At 33.9% G+C, this 18,482-nt stretch overlaps 1 protein-coding gene across 5 annotated transcripts in view; it reads left to right on the plus strand.

Moving 5' to 3' along the window:
* Positions 1 to 18,482, plus strand: part of LOC135198012 (glycine receptor subunit alpha-4-like) — a 758,459-nt gene that overhangs the window by 221,366 nt on the left and 518,611 nt on the right. For 4 of the 5 annotated variants that reach the window (XM_064225359.1, XM_064225361.1, XM_064225362.1 and 1 more), the window contains exon 5: positions 16,114 to 16,177. The exons of the other annotated variant lie outside the window; for it this stretch is intronic. The gene's annotated coding sequence lies outside the window, so the exon portion shown is untranslated. The remainder of the gene's footprint in view (positions 1 to 16,113; positions 16,178 to 18,482) is intronic. 5 annotated transcript variants of the gene reach the window in all.

The following is an 18,482-nucleotide window of genomic DNA, read 5'->3' on the forward strand; positions in this document are numbered from 1 at the left end:
CGACTCGGGAAAGAAAATTCGTGAGTTCTAAAGGTAATTAAGGGATTAGTAGTAAGTTAAACTCGGACATTTACTCAATTCACGGGAACTGCGTCTTTTCTGCCGTTATGTGTTTTGCGACAGAATTTTATTTTCGCATTGTTTTGTTTGTTCCACCTTAAAATGTGGTTGAAATGAAATTGCCTTTGACTTTTTATGGTTATAATAATAACTTAATTTCATGTTTTTTGCTGCTCTTTTCACTGTTGGCATTCAGTTCTTTGGATGCTTGTTAATGCCTCCAGGAGGCGGAGGAGAAAGGGGCAGCCTTCATGGGAATACATGATAAAGACACACTTCCCAATTTTGGGGTTTTGAACCGCTGACCTTGGATTATCTAGGCTGTTACTGTATCCACTTAGGCACAGGAGGACTGGAGGAAGTGCAGGTAGATATGGGTACAGTAAATCTGGCGTGGTTGCAAAGTATATGTAGCAGCATTTATGATTCCATTTCTTTTTTTTCATCTGTGGTAGAGTGGATATAGTGGTGGCCTGGGTCACAGGTTAGCGATTCAAATCCGAAATGAGTATGTTTATTGCTAATAATAATAATAATAATAATAATAATAATAATAATAATAATAATAATAATAATAATAATAATAATAATAATTGTTATTGTTCCCTTACGGATATTTACAGTTAACTGTTATTCTTTTTCCAGTGACCTCTTTTAATAAGCCTCCCACAATGGAGCAAGAGTTGATTACGCAATTACTTGCGTCCATTTTCTTGTTGGTGTGGAAACTCTTCTCCTCTTATATTCATGAACGCGCGCCCTGTGTATGCAAATTGAGGCGGAAGGAGAAAAGTCCAGGACCTTTCGCGTCACTTTTCATCACTTTGTGTCAGATTTTTACTTTTTACGCATTTTACTTTTTTTTTTTTTTTTTGTGAGAGCCTGCTGTAAAGTAGCGTCCTACTTTATTTAGTATACGTTTAAAGTTTTTAGATAATGGTTCCATGAGCTGTGGCGTGAAAGCCAGCCCCTTTTTCCCTTCCCTCTTTCTCTAAGATTCCGCTTTAAATGAAGCCTCCTTTTAGTTGTTGCTTCAACAGAAAGAGTTTACTTTTGAACTTCTGATATTGTCTTCTTTGTAAAAAGGGTTAGAACTGTCATACTGGCCGTGACTTTGAAAGAAGTATCAAATATTTATTTATTCATTTTTTTATAACTGACGTCGCAATTTCAAGTAGTGCTCGCGTGATATCACTTCAGTGAAGCGAACTGACTACAGTTCTCCACCAATTTAGAAAAAATATTTGCTACTTTTGCCACGTTTGTCGGTAAGAGACAAAAGGTGCTAGTGTGACCCCGTTCTTACACTTAATTACAAGGAATTAAGAATGTGGATAGCTGATTACTGACCCTTAGCAAGTGGCCTTGTATGTTTTATTGTTTGTATGTTTTAATGTGCAATATTATAGTCACAGGTAGAGAGAAATATTTTAATTGGTATCTCGCAATAAAAATGAAAGATGTATGCCTCAACTTCTGCATGTGATGTAAATACTAGCAAAACAATTCGCTTGATACATTATTATGATAATCATTCTTGCCCACATTCCTGTATCCTTTCTACGTAATAATTTCGTCAGTTCTTGCCTTTTAGCTCCGCATCTGAATAGTGTCTGTCGCTTCTTTTTTCCTTTTAAGCGCCATTTACAAATTTCATTTTGGAGTGCATTATCTAATCTCTGTTTATGCGTGTTTCTTTATACAGATAGGTAGGTTCTTTATATAAATGCTTCTAGACGTAGCTTACCTCGACTCTCTCTCTTTTCAAGTGGCAGTCTCGGGTGACCCTAGCTGTTTTTCTGTCTTCCAATACTAGACGTATGTCCTCGTTTGATGATTTTTGGCGCTAGTAATTTGGCCAGTGTTACCTTCAAGGTTCTGAGGGAATGAATATTTATGGGCTATTCTCGTTGAATGACAATCACGAACCTATGGCAAATGTTTAATTAATTATCAACTAGCACGTCTATTTCTTTATTTCGTTTAGTCAAAACTTATTCGAATTTTTCTAAAGCTTCGCTGCAGGGAGTATCTTTTTATTGCTGGTCATTAAAACGTGAATGACCCTTATAACCCATGCGAAGGGTGGTTAGTTAAGAAAAGTAAATCCCCTAGTTCAGGAATACTAAAAAAAATACTTTCCCTAGTTCAGGTATACATAGAAAAGTAAATCTCCAAGTTCAGGTATACTTAGAAAAGTAAATCCCCTAGTTCAGGTATCTTTAGAAAAGTAAATCTCCAAGTTCAGGTATACTTAGAAAAGTAAATTCCCAAGTTCAGGTATCTTTAGAAAAGTAAATCTCCAAGTTCAGGTATACTTAGAAAAGTAAATCCCCTAGTTCAGGTATCTTTAGAAAAGTAAATTCCCAAGTTCAGGTATACTTAGAAAAGTAAATCCCCTAGTTCAGGTATCCTTAGAAAAGTAAATCCCCTAGTTCAGGTATCCTTAGAAAAGTAAATCCCCTAGTTCAGGTGTCTTTAGAAAAAGTAAATTCCCAAGTTCAGGTATACTTAGAAAAGTAAATCCCCTAGTTCAGGTATCCTTAGAAAAGTAAATCCCCTAGTTCTGGTTTCCTTAGAAAAGTAAATCCCCTAGTTCAGGTTTCCTTAGAAAAGTAAATCCCCTAGTTCAGGTATCCTTAGAAAAGTAAATCCCCTAGTTCAGGTGTCTTTAGAAAAAGTAAATTCCCAAGTTCAGGTATACTTAGAAAAGTAAATCCCCTAGTTCAGGTTTCCTTAGAAAAGTAAATCCCCTAGTTCAGGTATACTTAGAAAAGTAAATCCCCTAGTTCAGGTTTCCTTAGAAAAGTAAATCCCCTAGTTCAGGTTTCCTTAGAAAAGTAAATCCCCTAGTTCAGGTTTCCTTAGAAAAGTAAATCCCCTAGTTCAGGTTTCCTTAGAAAAGTAAATCCCCTAGTTCAGGTATCTTTAGAAAAGTAAATTCCCTAGTTCAGGTTTCCTTAGAAAAGTAAATCCCCTAGTTCAGGTTTCCTTAGAAAAGTAAATCCCCTAGTTCAGGTATCTTTAGAAAAGTAAATCCCCTAGTTCAGGTTTCCTTAGAAAAGTAAATCCCCTAGTTCAGGTATCTTTAGAAAAGTAAATCTCCTAGTTCAGGTATACTTAGAAAAGTAAATCCCCTAGTTCAGGTATCCTTAGAAAAGTAAATCCCCTAGTTCAGGTTTCCTTAGAAAAGTAAATCCCCTAGTTCAGGTTTCCTTAGAAAAGTAAATCCCCTAGTTCAAGTATCCTTAGAAAAGTAAATCCCCTAGTTCAGGTTTCCTTAGAAAAGTAAATCCCCTAGTTCAGGTTTCCTTAGAAAAGTAAATCCCCTAGTTCAGGTTTCCTTAGAAAAGTAAATCCCCTAGTTCAAGTATCCTTAGAAAAGTAAATCTCCTAGTTCAAGTATCCTTTGAAAAGTAAATCCCCTAGTTCAAGTATCCTTAGAAAAGTAAATCTCCTAGTTCAAGTATCCTTAGAAAAGTAAATCCCCTAGTTCAAGTATCCTTAGAAAAGTAAATTCCCAAGTTCAGGTATACTTAGAAAAGTAAATCCCCTAGTTCAGGTATCCTTAGAAAAGTAAATCCCCTAGTCAGGTTTCCTTAGAAAAGTAAATCCCCTAGTTCAGATATCCTTGGAAAAGTAAATCCCCTAGTTCAGGTATCCTTAGAAAAGTAAATCCCCTAGTTCAGGTGTCTTTAGAAAAAGTAAATTCCCAAGTTCAGGTATACTTAGAAAAGTAAATCCCCTAGTTCAGGTTTCCTTAGAAAAAGTAAATCCCCCTAGTCAGGTTTCCCTAGAAAAAGTAATCCCCCTAGTTCAGGTATCTTTAGAAAAGTAAAAATTCCCTAGTTCAGGTTCCTTAGAAAAGTAAATCCCCTAGTTCAGGGTTCCTTTAGAAAAGTAAATCCCTAGTTCAGGTATCTTTAGGAAAAGTAAAATCCCTAGTTCAGGTTTCCTTAGAAAAGTAAATCCCCTAGTTGCAGGTATCTTTAGAAAGTAAATCTCCCTAGTTAAAGGTATACTAGAAAAGTAAATCCCCTAGTTCAGGTTTCCTTAGAAAAGTAAATCCCCTAGTTCAGGTTTCCTTAGAAAAGTAAATCCCCTAGTTCAGGTTTCCTTAGAAAAGTAAATCCCCTAGTTCAGGTTTCCTTAGAAAAGTAAATCCCCTAGTTCAGGTATCTTTAGAAAAGTAAATCCCCTAGTTAAGGTATACTTAGAAAAGTAAATCCCCTAGTTCAGGTTTCCTTAGAAAAGTAAATCCCCTAGTCAGGTATCTTTAGAAAAGTTATAAATCCCCTCGGTTCAGTGATACTTTAGAAAAGTAAATCCCTAGTTCAGGTTTCCTTGAAAAGTAAATCCCCTAGTTCAGGGTTTCCTTAGAAAAGTAAATCCCCTAGTTCAGGTTTCCTTAGAAAAGTAAATCCCCTAGTTCAGGTTTCCTTAGAAAAGTAAATCCCCTAGTTCAGGTATCTTTAGAAAAGTAAATCCCCTAGTTCAGGTATACTTAGAAAAGTAAATCCCCTAGTTCAGGTTTCCTTAGAAAAGTAAATCCCCTAGTTCAGGTTTCCTTAGAAAAGTAAATCCCCTAGTTCAGGTTTCCTTAGAAAAGTAAATCCCCTAGTTCAGGTTTCCCTAGAAAAGTAAATCCCCTAGTTCAGGTATCTTTAGAAAAGTAAATTCCCTAGTTCAGGTTTCCTTAGAAAAGTACTAAATCCCCTAGTTCAAGTATCCTTAGAAAAGTAAATCCCCTAGTTCAGGTATCTTTAGAAAAGTAAATCCCCTAGTTCAGGTTTCCTTAGAAAAGTAAATCCCCTAGTTCAGGTATCTTTAGAAAAGTAAATCCCCTAGTTCAGGAATACTTAGAAAAGTAAATCCCCTAGTTCAGGTTTCCTTAGAAAAGTAAATCCCCTAGGTTCAATATCCTAGAAAAAGTAAATTCCCTAGTTCAGGTTTCCTTAGAAAAGTAAATCCCCTAGTTCAGGTTTCCTTAGAAAAGTAAATCCCCTAGTTCAGGTTTCCTTAGAAAAGTAAATCCCCTAGTTCAAGTATCCTTAGAAAAGTAAATCTCCTAGTTCAAGTATCCTTAGAAAGGTAAATCCCCTAGTTCAAGTATCCTTAGAAAAGTAAATCTCTAGTTCAGTATTCCTTAGAAAAAGTAAATCTCCTAGTTCAAGTATCCTTAGAAAAGTAAATCCCCTAGTTCAAGTATCCTTAGAAAAGTAAATCCCTAGTTCAAGTATCCTTAGAAAAGTAAATCCCCTAGTTCAGGTATCTTTAGAAAAGTAAATTCCCAAGTTCAGGTATCTTTAGAAAAGTAAATCTCCTAGTTCAGATATCCTTGGAAAAGTAAATCCCCTAGTTCAGGTATCCTTAGAAAAGTAAATTCCCAAGTTCAGGTATCTTTAGAAAAGTAAATCCCCTAGTTCAGATATCCTTAGAAAAGTAAATCCCCTAGTTCAAGTATCCTTAGAAAAGTAAATCCCCTAGTTCAGGTATCTTTAGAAAAGTAAATCTCCTAGTTCAGATATCCTTAGAAAAGTAAATCCCCTAGTTCAAGTATCCTTAGAAAAGTAAATCCCCTAGTTCAGGTATCTTTAGAAGAGTAAATTCCCAAGTTCAGGTATCCTTAGAAAAGTAAATCCCCTAGTTCAGGTTTCCTTAGAAAAGTAAATCCCCTAGTTCAGGTATCTTTAGAAAAGTAAATTCCCAAGTTCAGGTATCTTTAGAAAAGTAAATCTCCTAGTTCAGATATCCTTAGAAAAGTAAATCCCCTAGTTCAGGTGTCTTTAGAAAAAGTAAATTCCCAAGTTCAGGTATACTTAGAAAAGTAAATCCCTAGTTCAGGTTCTAGAAAAGTAAATCCCTAGTTTCAGGTATACTTAGAAAAGTAAATCCCCTAGTTCAGGTTTCCTTAGAAAGTTAAATCCCCTAGTTCAGGTTTCCTAGAAAAAGTCCCCTAGTTCATGGTTTCCTTAGAAAAGTAAATCCCCTAGTTTCAGGTTTCCTTAGAAAAGTAAATCCCCCTAGTTCAGGTATCTTTAGAAAAGTAAATTCCCCTAGTTCAGTTTCCTTAGAAAAGTAAATCCCCTAGTTCAGGTTTCCTTAGAAAAGTAAATCCCCTAGTTCAGGTATCTTTAGAAAAGTAAATCCCCTAGTTCAGGTTTCCTTAGAAAAGTAAATCCCCTAGTTCAGGTATCTTTAGAAAAGTAAATTCCTAGTTAAGGTTAAAAAATAACTTAGAAAAGTAAAAATAAACCCCTAGTTCAGGTTTCCTTAGAAAAGTAAATCCCCTAGTTCAGGTTCCTGAAAAGTAAAATCCCCCTAGTTCAAAGGTTTCCCCTTAGAAAAAGGAAATTCCCCTAGTTTCCGGTTCCTTAGAAAAGAAATCCCCTAGTTCAAGGTTTCCTTAGAAAAGTAAATCCCCTAGTTCAGGTATCTTAGAAAAGGTAAATCCCCTAGTTCAGTTAATTTCCCTAGAGTATCTTCCTTAGTTCCCAAAAGTAAAGCCCCTTAGAAAAGTAAACCCCTTCCCGTTCAAAAAGTATTTCCTAGAAAAGTAAATCCCCTAGTTCCCAAGGTATCCTTTAGAAAAGTAAATCCCCTAGGTTCAAAGGATCCTTAGAAAAGTAAATCCCCTTAGTTCAGATAATCCCTTTAGAAAAAGTAAAATTCCCCAAAGTCAGGTATCTTAGAGGTAAAATCCCCCCTTTCCTTAGGTTCAGAAATATTCATTTGGAAAAAGTAAAATCCCCTAGTCCAGGTTTAAATTTCCTTAGAAAAGAAAAAATCCCACAAAGGTCCCCAAAAGGTATCCCTTAGGCAAAAGGTTAAATTTCCCCTTAGTCAAAAGAAATCCCCTAAGAGTAATTCTAGTTCAAAGTATCCTTAGAAAAGTAAATCCCCAGTCAAGTATTCCTTTAGAAAAAGTATCTCCTTTAGTTAAAAGTAAATCCCCTTAAAAGAAAATAGTAAATTCTAGGTTATACTTAGAAAAGTACCATCCCCTCGTTCCAAAAGCTAAATCTTTAGAAAACCCCGTAAATCCCCAAGTTCAGGTATTTCCTTAGAAAAGTAAAAATTTTTTTTTTTAGTTCAGGTCCCCTAGAAAAGTAAAATTCTAGTGCCAAAAGTAATCCTAGAAAAGTAAACTCCACAAAAGTTAAAATCCCCTCAGATCAGAGGTAAAATTTCCTAGTTCAAAAGATAAATCCCTTGGAAAAGTAAAATCCCCTAGGTTCCGGTTGTTCTTTAGAAAAAGGTAAATCCCCAGTTCAGGTTTATCCTTTAGAAAAGTAAAATCCCTAGTTGAATCCAAAAGGTTCCCTTAGAAAAGTAAATACCCGTCAGGTAACCTTAGAAAAGTAAACTAAAAGTTCCCAGGTTCTTTAAGAAAAGGTAAATCTAGTCAGGTTCTTAAGGAGTAAATCCCCTAGTCAAAGGTCCCCTAGGAGTTAAACCCACAGGTCAGGTCTTTAGAAAAGTTAAATCCCCTTAATTTCAAAAGTATCTTTAGAAAAGTAAAATTTCCCCCTTAGTCAAAAGGTCTAAGAAAAGGTCAAACAAATCCCCTAGTTAGGTTTCCTTAGAAAAAGTAAAATCCCCAGTTCAGGTATTCTTGGTTAGAAAAGTAAATCCCCTTAGTTCAGGTTCTTAGAAAAGGTATCCCTTTAGTTCAAAAGGTAAAGTCCCCTAGAGTTAAAAATCCCTCCTAGTTAGGTATACTTTAGAAAAAGTAAATCCCCTTAGTCAGTCTTAGAGAAAATCCTAGTTAGGTTTCCTTAGGAAAAGTAAATCCCCAAAAGTCAGGTCCTAGAGAAAATTCTAAGTCAGGTTTCCTTAGAGTAAATCCCCTAGTCAGGTATCTTAGAAAAGTAAAATCCCTAGTTCAAGGTATTTACTTAGAAAAGTAATCCCCAAACCCTCCTAGTTCGAGGTTTCCTTAGAAAAGAAATAAATTCCCTCCCCTAGTCAGGTTATTTCCTTAGAAAAAGTTACCCCTGTTCAGGTATAAATAGAAAAGAAAACCCATTAGGTTAGTTTCCTTCACTTAGAGTATCCTTAGTTCAGGGTTCTTAAATGGGAAAAGAAATCCCCTTAATAAAGTCAGGTCCTTAGGAAAAGTAAAATTCTAAGTTCAGGTCCTTAGAAAAGTAAAATCCCCTAGTCAAAAGGGGAAATCCCCTTATAGAGAAAATTCTAGTTAAGGTATAAACCTTAGAGTTAAATCCCCTTAAAAGTAAGTTCAGGTTTCCTTAGAAAAGAAAATTCTAAGTTCAGGTTTCCTTAGAAAAGTAAATAACCCTAAAAGTTCAAAGGTTTTCCTTAGAAAAGTAAATCTCGTCAGTATCTTAGAAGTAAATTCCCTATCAGGTTCCTTAGAAAAGTACTATCCCCTAGTTCAAGTATTCCTTGAAAAGAAATCCCCTAGTTCAAAAGTATCTTTAGAAAAACCCCAAAATCCCCTAGTTCAGGTTCCTTGGAGTAAAATCCCCTAGTTCAGGTAATTCTTTAGAAGTAAATCCCTAGGTCAGGGTAAACTTTAGAAAAGTAAATCCCTAGTTCAGGTTTTCCTAGAGTAAAATTCCCCTAGTTCAAGGTATCCTTAGAAAAACGAAATTCCCCTTAGTTCAGGTTCCTAGAAAAGTTAAAGCTAGTCAGGTTCCTTAGAAAAGTAAATCCCTAAAGTTCAAGGTTCTTAGAAAAGGTAAATCCCCTGTTTCAGTACCTTAGAAAAGTAAATCTCCTAGTTCAAGATATCCTTAGAAAAGTAACAAAATCCCCTAGTTTCAAGTATCCTTAGAAAAGTAAATCTCCTAGTTCAAGTATCCTAGAGAAAATTCCTTTCAAGGTATCCTTTAGAGTAAATCCCCTTAGTCAAAAGTATCCTTAGAAAATAAACTCCCCTAGTTTCAGGTATTTTAGAAAAAAGTAAATTCCCAAGTTCAGGTTCTTTAGAAAAGTATCTTACCTTAGTTAGAATTCCTGGAAAAGTAAATCCCCTAGTTCCAGGATCTTAGAAGAAATTCCCAGTTCCAGGGTATTTAGAAAAGTAAATCCCTAGTTCAGGATATCTTTAGAAAAGTAAATTCCCCTTGTTGCAAGTAAATCTTAGAAAAGTAAATCCCAGTTAGGTATCCTTTAGAAAAGTAAATCTTCAGTTCCCCAGATAGTTCCTTAGAAAAGGTAAATTTCCTTAGTTCAAGTATCCTTAGAAAAGTAAATCCCCTAGTTCAGGTATCTTTAGAAGAAAAGTAAAATTCCCAAGTTCAGGTATCTTAGAAAAGTAAATCCCCTAGTTCAGGTTCCTAGAAAAGTAAATCCCCTAGTTCAGGTATCCTTTAGAGAAATTCCCAAGTTTCAGGTATCCCCTTAGAGTAAAATCTTCCTAGTTAGGTATCCTTAGAAAAGAAATCCCCTAAATTCAGGTTACCTTAGAGTATCCCAAGTTCAGGTATCTTTCGAAAAGTAAATCCTCTAGTTCAGAGGTTGTACCATCATCCAACTCTCCATATAAAGGTCTTGCCACCTTGATGAATTGGAAGAGAACAAAAGCCCACCGCCCTGAAGTATGAAAATATTATCCTGAAAAGAGTAGCATATAAAGCAAGTAGTTTTCATTAAGGAAGAGGGATGATCGCCTCCTTTCGACCCTCCATGTTGTCTCGGCTGCTTTACACATTCTATCCTTTTTTCCTCAAATTACTTCTTGTAGTCTTGTGGGCTGAGGAAGGCCTTGCGTCGGGTGTTCTAGTTCGTAAATCTCTCAGTTATTTGTCATTATTGTACTTTTTCATTAGTTTTTCTGTTATATTTCTTTTTCCGATACCCAATACAAAATGTTATTTTCCTATTTCCCTACATAATATGTGCTCTTGGCGCTTTACCTTTAAAGGTTCCCCTCGAGTCCTCCGGGACACCTCTATACAAATACCATGGGGCTCTCCCTCTTTAGAACCTCATCTCCCCTAACCTTCCCTTCCCGCCCCCCTTTCCCACCGACACAAGCATTACCTCACTCCTCATCGTCTTTCCCTTAATTCTCTTTCACCTATTCCTCTTCCTCATGTTCATTGCCCCTAAATATACTTCACGAAAATTCCTTTAGACAGTGCATACTGTACCAGTGTTTCCATTATGTCAACCATTTCTCTCTCTCTCTCTCTCTCTCTCTCTCTCTCTCTCTCTCTCTCTCTCTCTCTCTCTCTCTCTCTCTCTCTCTCTCTCAGATGATGGGCAACAGCATGGCTTGTGCAGCAGTAGTTAGGTGAATTCTATGTCTAGCTCGAATGAGGCTGTTAAAACTTGAAATTGGCTTTACGGGTCATTCAGAATGACTTAACTTCTAAGATGGCCGTGTGGCTGCATGCAAATCGCCTATCTCCGTCCGTACTTGTATAAGTAGATTGAGGATATTTGATGTAGGTATTCATAATTACAGATGATGGTGCTTTCATTGGAATAAAGTCTTATGCACGACGCCTTTAAGGAAATCACTTATGTGTGGAATGTTACTCCTTAAAAAACATTATTAAAAAGGGTACGTAACATGTGCCACTTTGTCTTGAACTGCCAGTGTTGGTACTAGAAGTGCATCGCGTACAGAATGGATTTTCCCTCTCTTAACGGATGTTGTTGATATAAAATCACCTCCTTCATATTTTTCCTCCTTCTAGGTTTTCTGTCTCACACAGCTTTCTTCGATGTTAACCCTGCCATTCATCCTTGCTTGCTCTTCGATGTAACTTTTAAACATCTGTCAGCTTCGGAAGAACACTTCCCTTGTAAAAAGCAGTAATTATCTTAGAGCGCAAACTGCGATGGTTCAAAATGTGCAATTACTGCCAGTGGAATGAAATAGATCATTTTTTTAAATGTGTAGAAAGTAGTTTTAAAGTAAGTTTACACCTTTTATAAAATAGGAATTCAAAATCCCATTTTTACATAAAAATGGATGAATTTGTTTTCCGTCTTTTTCATTTACAACTAAAATTACATATAGCTAACCTTGGTTAAAATTATAAGAAAATTGGGAAATGTGGTTAAAGCTAATACAAATACACACACACACACTACAAAATTCATAATTAGCCAAGTGTTACAAGCTTACCAATCAGCTATCACGGTGGAGGTTAGCAGACATCGATACTAAGTATGGAACCCGAAATCGACAGGCAGAGAAGACATCTTAGCGTTTACCCGATTTTTAAAACATAATTTCAAACAATTTTGGCTATTTTTTTATTTTCAATAAAAGCAGTAACTCATATTAATATTCTCTATGCCAAAACCCAGTATACACGAGACGATGATTCATATCCATTCTATTATCATATTCATGAGAAAACGAGTAACGTATTGTTATTCACCTAATAGGATTGCCTGTTCAAATATTGCGTGTCTCAAGTATCTCTTATATATTACATCGAAAGATCGCGACTAAGCGAAATTTTGTTGGTCGTCATAAATTGGGCGAAGGACCAAAGCTTTTTGGATTTGGACGAGTTAAAGCAATTTATTTTAATCTCCTCTTTGCAGTATATATATATATATATATATATATATATATATATATATATATATATATATATATATATATATATATATATAGAGAGAGAGAGAGAGAGAGAGAGAGAGAGAGAGAGAGAGAGAGAGAGAGATTTGCACAAATTTATATATATACATTATAAATATATATATTCTATAGATATATATATGATATATATATAATATATTATACATAAATGTATGTGCATATTTATAATTCAAATATATATATATATATATATATATATTTATATATATATATATATATATATATAATATATAAAATATTGAATTATAAATTTATAATGTATATATATGAATTTGTGCAAATCTCTCTCTCTCTCTCTCTCTCTCTCTCTCTCTCTCTCTCTCTCTCTCTATATATATATATATATATATATATATATATATATATATATATATATATATAGATATAGATATAGATATAGATACATAGATATGTGTGCTTATATACATCGTTGCTTCTCAATTTGTCTATAGCTTTGCTTAGGTTAATCCTATAAAGTTAGCGACAGTTATGATACTGAGTCTCTTATCGTGTTCAGTTCAGGAAAGTAAATTGATGGAAAGGCTTATGTATGTACGAAAGAAAACTTCCGTTAAATCTTCAAGTGTTTTTGCAGTGTCGTTGCCAAATAGTTTGGTTCCCTTGTAGCTCTTATAAATTGAACTTGATATTAAAAGCTACTTTTAATGCTGTATTAACCTTGTGATGATATAAATGTGTTAGAACTCCTGTGGAAGGCATCCCTAAGAGCTGCAACTAGTAGTATCTACACAATTGTCCCAGAAGTTCATTGAATACCTTATTCGGCGCATTTGCTTCGTAATTGGCAGCGGGTCACAGTAAGCTTGGATACCTAATGAAGTAGGCCAAGTGTTACCTCGTAACAATAATTTTTTATCATCATTAAATGACTCCGGGAAATTCATGCTCTTCTCATACTCTTATCGTGCACTTTCAAGCTTTAATGATCGCTTGTTTATCCTCAGAGAATAATATGAGCGGAGTAGAATGATATAATATGCACAAGGGCCGCTTATGCAAGATAGGTCAGTACTGCCTGTTCAGGTAGATCGCTGTCTGTTGGCGTCATCCCGATGTTGAGTTTGATGTCGGTTTTAAGGGAGACTCCAGTACTGCACTGCGGTTGCAAATAATCACTGTGAATTCACATATCTGGTAATGTTCTTATGTATAGTTAATTCGATACATATCTTGGGAAAGCGAGTCGTTTTTAGGCGTATTCATTATGTATCTTCAGCTGAAAAACCTTGTGGGTGGACAGAGTCAACAGACTAAAAACCCAAGATGGCTTTAAAGGGAAATCATCCTGCAGAGAGGGAGACAGGTCATAGAAAAAAAAGGTGACAGATGAATGAACATAAGGAAATAGATAATAAAATAATGACATGCCTCCTGGAAATATCTAGTGATAAGTATTATGTCACGTATGAATAGTACTTTAGTGTTCTATATGTGAGCATCGAGCTTGAGCATGTTTTTTAATGTAATATGTATATGTATATATATATATATATATATATATATATATATATAATGTGTGTGTATATTATATATATATATATATATATATATATATATATATATATATGCACATATGTTCTTGTATGTGGATAAAGTGAAAAGTACTTTAACATCAACCCTAACACTATTAAATTCTAAGCTTACTATGCGTGACGTATCATCGGTCATAAAAAGTACTTCTTATAAAAACACTCCTACCCGTCTTAATTATTTTTCATCTTTTTGTAACTGAATAGCTGAAAACCTCAGGGGCAAAGTCAGGTACCAATCAGCGACACAAGGGACCTTAGGTTCACTTCTTTACCCTGTTCTTTTTTTATGGTAAAAAGGGAGGAATTGTTAAGAGGCAGTTGTCCCTCACCCTGGAGGCTATAGGCCTCATCCAACCTCCCTTTTCTTTCTTGATTACAGATCTCAGGAGAATGGATAAAGTTGTTGGGGGGGGGGGGGGGGGTGAAATGGAACCACGGAGTTTATCTTCCTCCGTAGGTCATTTTTCTCTCTCAGAAACCTGTTAGATTTTAAGTTTTTCTTAGATCCTTCTCATCCATTATCGTATCCCAGTTTTCTTTTTTCCTTTTGCCTTCATGTACTCGCAGCTGTCTAGCTTCCACTTGTAATACAATGCCGCCGTCATCGTCGTCATTTCCCCCCAGCGGCACTGATATCGTGCATTCTGCATCGTGAAGGAGGAAACAGGAGGCGAACAGGGACTCGAATATGTCAGCTCCCTTCAGCTGGAGGTTTATTTTAAAGTTTGGAAGAAAAGTTGAAGGTTTCAATTTCGTCTGTAAATCTGATGTCCTTTTTCAACTTATTTTTCTTTACTGAAGTACTTTATGGTCAATTTTGAAAGTTTGGTTTCTGTTAGGTTCTCAAGATGAAGCCAGTACGTTTATGTGCCTATATGCAAATATACCCAGCGTTCTTACACGCTTGGAAAATGGATGAGACTTAAAAAAAATGACTGAAAATAAGTTTCAAGTATAAAAACGTCGATGAGAAAGTTTTACTTAATGCCTTAACAGAGAGTCTAGTACTCTTTGTACTCTAAAAGCAAACATAATCATCAACGAATAATTTTAGGACATGAAGATTATATGGTTCATTTATTTTATATATATATTATATCATATATTATATATATATATATATATATATATATATATATATATATATATATATATATAATATATATATAATATATATATATGTATGTATATGTATATATTATAAGTATCAGTCAGTGTCTGCAATATTAGTTTAAACTTCCAACTTCCAGTGGAAGGTACAGAACATATTTTTAGGATTTTATTCTTACACCATGTGCATTTGCATATCTACATCTCTCCTTAGATGTGTTTCTTTTCCTAAATTGGTCATTCTTAAAGTCTGCACGGCTTAGGGGTGTACTTTATGTATATTTAGCCCGTCCTGTAATGTTTAAGGTATCTCAGACCATCTTACATAACAGAAATGAATGGTTTTTAAGGATAGGCATGGTTTTTGTAAATCTGTGGAGCTATTAGACAAGGGAAGAACACCATCTTATAGGCAGAGATGTATGAAATTTCATACCATTATTAATCTTTCTCTTCTCTTGTGTATTACGTGACAAGAGATTCCACTATTGCCTGTATTTCAGGATGATATTTATTTTCAGGCTTATATCAGGGATACAAGAGTATAATGATCTTTCACCTTATATTGTATCAAACAGATTTTTGTATTGTTTGAATGCTCGCTATGCCATTAATGAATTGCATATATATATATTATATAATATATATATATATATATATATCGAGCTACAATGTCCTTTAATATCTAATTCGCTCTACTCGGAATTAATATATTTTCATATATGCTTAAACCGAAGGGGAATTTTTTTCTCGATAATAGATTTGCCTGGACCAGGGCGCGAACCTATGGATCCTTTCAAACCCAGGAACGTCAGTGAAGCTTTTCCTACTACACCACCGCTACTCGCGGTGGTGTAGTAGGAAAAGCTTCACTGACGTTCCTGGGTTTGAAAGGATCCCTTAGGTTCGCGCCCTGGTCCCAGGCAAATCTATTATTTCGAGAATAAAAAATTCCCCTTCGGTTAAGCATATTTGAAAATGAAAATAATTAATTTCCGAGGGTAAGCCGAACCTTAGATATTAAAGGACATTGTATCGTGCTCGATATATGTATTATGAAAAATCACTCGGAAATGTGATATGGACTTTATATATATTATAGATTCATATAATATATATATTATATATAATATATTATATAATTATATATATATATTAAAGATATATATTATATATTTATATTTATAATATATTATGATTTATATATATATTTATATAATATATATCATATATATATATGCAGAAGCCAGGTACTATGTCCGTACCTCTAAGTAAGTGAGGATACAATCCACGATGAAGTAAAATCCTCTTGTAGTTTAAAATATATTTCTCTAGCACAGGATTAAAGCTTTCGACCATCAACTGTGGTCTTGTTCACTAAAGACCACAGTTGATGGTCGAAAGCTTTAATCCTGTACTAGAGAAATATATTTTAAACTACAAGGGGATTTTACTTCATTGTGGATTGTATCCCCATATAAATATATACGTGTATATATATATATATATATATATATATATATATATATATATATATATACATACATATATATATATATATATATATATATATACTACATACATATATATATATACATATATATATATATATATATATATATATATATATATGTATATGTATATATTATATATATATTTCTATTATAGATATATATTATATCCCATATATATATATATATATATTATTTGATTAAAGTTGATTAATATTTCAAGAAACAGGAATGAAAAGTTTAAAAAGATAATAAAGCCTAATATCAGATTTCTTTCTCTCTTCAGGTTTGTTTGACTGTTTTTATGGCTGTTTTTTAAAGCGCCCGGTTTTCTTGAGACTTGTGATAAGGTAAGATCATTTTTATTTTGTTTGCCACCTTGGTTTAATTAATGATATGATACTTTTCCGGAATAATGATAATTATTTTTATTTGAGAAGCTACCAAAGGAAAGCTCGATATGCCAACAAATGAGCAAGTACCACTTAACGAATCTTTTTCCCTTACGTCTTCCTTTCCCTAGTTACTAACTGCCAGCTTTTCTTTCTCAGGTTAAATTATAGTTCTTACTACTTTTTTGAAGATAGTTTTCTTCAGAAAATTTAAATATTTTAAATAATTGATCCTGACTATTTCAGTTTACCAGTTGGAAAGCAAGAAATTGAATTGTTTTGTGTTGTTTGAACTGTTGATAAAGTTATTTAAATTTTTCATTTTTTCGTTATGAAGTTTGGTAAATACCATGAACATCTTACCGTATTCTCGATGATAACGTTTATATTTAGAAATTGAGAAATTTCTCTGTCCCCTTTGCCTAATTTGCGTTTTTGTTATATATAATTTTTTCTGTTGTCCCCTTTTATTTATTTATTTTTTCTTTCAATGCGTCCTGCAAAGGAGCTGGCGAGAATATTGAGTCTTCTGGATGTAAGAAAGACCTTTTGCGTTATTTCTGGTACGAGTTGCAGCTGATATTGGAATTCCTTTCAGCTAAGCATTTGCCCTTGTTCTCATTCTGTCTGTTTTCAATGAAGGGAACCTTATTACTTTGTTTTGTTTGCATGTTTATTTTTGTTTCTGTATGCTTGGAAAACATATCCTCATTCACGTTTAACTAGAAACCGATTTGGGGTGAATTTTTAACGAAGTATTTGAATGGTTTCGATGATAAAATTGTACTTTAAAATTAGCGATGTTGCATTTAGTAGGTTTTTAAATTTATATTTTTAGAAAAAATTCTAAGCTTACTTACGGGGAGTTCTAGCTTGGGTTTGATATTATGATAAATGAGAAATAAGATTATGGTAAAATAATGTTTTTGAGATGATCCAGTAAACCCTGATTTTAGAATCCGTTTATTCTCTCTTTCAAGTTATAATAAAATACTGGTCTGCGAATGTCGACTTGAAAAAGGAGCGTGGGCAAAATTAAGGAAAAATTTATCATGTCTTTTGCCATTAAAAGAGCACTTTGAAAAAGCTCAATTTAGCCAAAATTATCGATATCTTCTATACAAAGGTGTAGGAATTTCTATTTAATAGGGGCGACTAATGCTATAGCGAGAAGTAATGAGATTAATATGGTTCCTATAAAGTTTTGACATTTTTACGTCATTGTTTAAGATTACAAAGTGAGTGTATGTGCACAGGTAGGTGGTAAATGGAATCTCGTCCCATAAACGTCAAAGGTTTCATCTGATCTTTGAAGTGTACATGAAATTCAAGCGAGCGAATTATGCATAATCTGTCGCACATGGTTTTGTTTATATAAAGTCCTACAGCACATATCATTTATCTATGTGAGGCCTATGGATATAAGGATAATATATATATATATATATATATATATATATATATATATATATATATAATATATTATTCCATACAAGGACAATGAATCATATAAACTGTTAAAAAATGCCCAACAGTTCGTCTGACAATGGACCTCTTCTTGGAGCGTGTAATAAGGTTACTATTCCTTTATATATATATATATATTATATATATATATATATATATATATATATATATATATGTGTGTGTGTGTGTGTGTGTGTGTGTGTATGTATATATACACGTACACACAAATGCATACGTGTATATGTTTCTGCGTGTTTGTGTATGGTTGATTATGTTTGCACTTTTTTGAAAGTAAGAGAGGATGAAATTCGGAAAAAATATATATATTATTAAAAAAGTAAAACGAATGACGGTTTTGATTCTTAATGTGTTTGCATAAAAGTTCATTGTTGTAAATCGTACCATTGTGACACAAAATGGCATAATTAAATTAGTGAAGTGAATTGAAGGAGATCAAAATATGAAGTAGTTTTATGCATCCTTAGAAAACGTTGTTAATGACGTTGATTGTTTATTACCGGAAATTAAAAGGCCTTTCTTGCTTCCAATAAGACTCCCATATTCCAGAAGTAGCAACGCTTGTTATATTGATTTTTTTTTGGTAAATCATACATTGCTAGTTATGTTCATGAACAAATGCCCAAATTTCCCCGGCATATTCCTTTATAGTAAATTCATTAAGACATAATGTGGAGTCTCTTCAATAAATGATTGACTTTTCCCCATATTTCACTGCAGTTAAGTATTTATTCGAGTTTGTATATACTTATGTATGTATTGTTTATAAGGCAAGCGT

The sequence above is a fragment of the Macrobrachium nipponense genome, chromosome 21 (genome assembly GCF_015104395.2).
Source record: "Macrobrachium nipponense isolate FS-2020 chromosome 21, ASM1510439v2, whole genome shotgun sequence".
In the NCBI taxonomy this organism is placed as follows: domain Eukaryota; kingdom Metazoa; phylum Arthropoda; class Malacostraca; order Decapoda; family Palaemonidae; genus Macrobrachium; species Macrobrachium nipponense.